We start from the raw sequence: 3123 nt of genomic DNA, 5'->3' as shown, positions 1-3123 counted from the left end.
GGAAATCCTATAACAAAAAAAAAAAAAAAAAAAAAAGCAGGAGAGAGAGAGAGAGAAAGAGAGAGAGAGAGAGAGAGAGAGAGACTCAGATTGCAAGGGAACTGTGTGGCTTTGTTGCCCATTGGTTCAGTGTGGTGCAGGTAGGAGAATGTGTCTGTCTTAGTTATTTTTCTCTCATTGCTGAGACAAAATACCTGAAACTGAAAGGTAAAGGGGGTCAGGTTTATTTGGCTCACAGTTCAAGTAGGTTTCAGTCCATAGTTGACTGGCTCCAAGGCGGAGTGGCACACGGCAGACAGGTGTTACAGAGGAGAATCAGTTCACTGCACACAGAAGACAACAAAAGCAACAAGGGGCCTTAACAGCGTCTCTCTGTCCCCTTTTGTCTTATTCAGACTGCCTAGGGCAGGCAGCACTCATATCCTAATCCCAGTGCCCTTGAGCCTACCACTGCACCATGAATGATCTCACACTCTAGATCCAGTCCCCCTGAAAAGCCCCACCTATGACCCCCAGGAGTCTTGGGGGACATCTGGACACAGCCATAGCAGCATCCCAGTTCCTGGTTCCTCCCTTGGGACAGAAGGAAGCCAGCAGAGCCTGTATGAGGTGTGCTGGTGACCAAGACATTGTCCTGCATGGTACAGCTGGGGTCAGGTGGGGCCGCAGGGAGCAGTGGTGATGCTATGGGCGGGAGGTGGGCAGAATAGCAGCCCAGGAGTGACAGCACAGCTGAAGTCCTGAGAGGCAGCAGTGTGAGTCTGTGAAAAGTAAGAGGTTTAAAAGCAGCTTCATATGGGGCAATGGAGAGGTAGGACACTCATGGCCTCAGCAAAGGGGACCTCATGGCTTTGCACCTGACTGTGTGTGGTTTGCTCCAGTTTGGAGCCTGGGGAGGGCAGTGCACTTACTTTCACATTCCCAGATCCCCACACAAGGTCATAGCTGAAAAGGCAAATCAAGCTCCAGAAATGGACACTGGAAACAGGCCTCAGATTTACTTGACAAAGACATTCAACATCTGTCTTAAATATTCTCAGTGAGCTAATAGAGAATACAAGCAATGAAAGGAAATCCTGAAAAACACACTGAAAGATGAGAATATCAACAAAGAGATAGAAATGATTAAAAAGAACCAAACAGAAATTCTGAAGCTTAAAAATACTATAACTGAATTGAAAAATCTCCTGGAGTGGCCCAGTAGCTACATTGAACAGACAGAAGAAAAAAAATTCCTACATTTGAGGACATGTTACTGGAAATTACTGAGATGATGAGTGAAAGAAAGAAAGAAAAGTTAACATAAACCAAAAGACTTGTACATTGCCATCAAGTAGACCAATATACACATTAGGAAAGTCCACAAGGAAAAGAGAGATGAAAAAGAGGACTTAACTGAAGAAATAATGGCCCCCAATTTCTCAGATTTGAGGAAAGACATAAACCTATAAATATAAGAGCTTCAGCAAACTCCAAGTAGAATAATTCCCCGCAAAACTTACATTAAAACATAAACCATTGAAAGTCAAAGACAATCTTAAAACTATAAGAGAAAAAAATTTCAACCACAAAGGATCAACAAGGTTATGATTGATAATCAGGTTTTTTAGCAGAAATTTTTCAGACAAAAAAAGCAGTGTGGGATAGTTTAGGTGTTAAAAACAAAGCCTGATACTACAACCAGCAAAACTGTCCTTCAGTAATGAAGGAGAAATTAATTCAAATTTCTTAAAAGCCCAGGGAGAACTACCAGGCTTGTTCAACAAGAAATGTCAGTCCTTTAAGTTGATGCTTAGACAGTAATTCAAATCTATTAAAAATACAATAATTTCTCACAAAGGTGAATAGATGGACAAATACAAAAACTTGCGTTATTTTAATTTTGGTTTGTAAGTGAACTTTTTATTCTTCTATGGGATTTGGAAGATAGACACATACAGTAATTATAAATCTATGTTATTCAGTATGCACCATGTGGAAATGTACTTTGTATCATTTCAAATGTAATTTCAGACACATGCTACCACCTGGGCGAATCTTGAGGACATTGTGTTAGTGTGTCTCCAGAGCAGTATTATGTGCATCTACTTATATGAAGTAAACAGAATAGTTAAATCCATGAAGATAGCAAGTAGGATGGGGTTTACCAGTGACTGGGTGTTGTGGGGTGGAATTGTTCTGAATGAGAGCAGGGTTTCGATGTGGGGAGTTGGAAGAGCTCTGCAGATGGTTGTAGAACAATGTGATGGATGAAATGAATGGATGCCTGTGGATCCCCTGGGCTGCAGCGAGGGAAGTATTCTAGATCACCACCTGTTTTGTGGCAAGGCTTCAGTCAGATTCTTCTCCCAAGTGCACAGCAAAGTGTAATTTTATTTTATTTTATTTTTTAAGTATTAAGTCAGCAAAGATTTCTGCTTTGTTGAGGTGGGGCCAAGGTGGAAAAGTTAAAGCAGACACAGGGGCGCAGATCTTCCCACCCGGTGCCAGGGACTGCTTTCCAGTGAGTCCTGCTGCCTGTTTCCCACCACCTCTTGTCTTTTCCTCTCTTCTTGCAGATCCACAGCAACCACTAGGAAAAGGAGGCTTGGAATGACAACTTCCCAGGCTGCGCTCCCACCTCTGCAAGGTCAGAGAGATGGGGTCCTTGCTCTGTTTCTTTTTCCACTGCAACCTGAAATCCATTCCTATGAGAGTCTGGGGACTCCAGCATGCTTCAGCCAAACAGGAATGCAGCATGGCATCTCAGTGATTATTTAGGTTCACAAATCCTTGTTTATATGGATTTATTTGGAAAAATAAAGCCTTAAAATAGAAGACCAAGCTTATCACATAGAAGCCTTTTCCTACCAACCTAGAAGCAACAAACTGTGTGGTTTATTTTTTCCTTTTCTTTCAGATAGAGTAGATTCCAAGAGGAAGCTGATGTCAAATATTTGTACAAAGAGCCAGGGACGTAGGGCTGGCCTTTTAGAGAGGGAGGAGATGTTCTTTCCTGGACTTCTCCGGACTAGGGAGCTATAGGTTTACAATAATCATTTTTATAACCACGGCACTAGAGAGATTGTGGAAACGGTCTCTCTAACAGACACAGAGAGCAAATGGGAATGCAGAGCACCTGGT

At 42.3% G+C, this 3123-nt stretch overlaps 1 long non-coding RNA gene across 1 annotated transcript in view; it reads left to right on the top strand.

Annotated features, from left to right (window-relative positions):
* The window catches only part of LOC104875097, a 20720-nt gene extending 17906 nt beyond the window's left edge, over window positions 1–2814 (top strand). Inside the window, exon 5 of the long non-coding RNA XR_004516568.1 lies at window positions 2559–2814. This is a non-coding gene — a long non-coding RNA (uncharacterized LOC104875097). The remainder of the gene's footprint in view (window positions 1–2558) is intronic.
* The last annotated feature ends 309 nt before the right edge of the window (window positions 2815–3123 follow it).

This window comes from Fukomys damarensis, unplaced genomic scaffold (assembly GCF_012274545.1).
Source record: "Fukomys damarensis isolate Sample0158 unplaced genomic scaffold, DMR_v1.0_HiC HiC_scaffold_11, whole genome shotgun sequence".
Lineage (NCBI taxonomy): Eukaryota > Metazoa > Chordata > Mammalia > Rodentia > Bathyergidae > Fukomys > Fukomys damarensis.
This window is presented reverse-complemented; position numbering and strand designations above follow the sequence as displayed.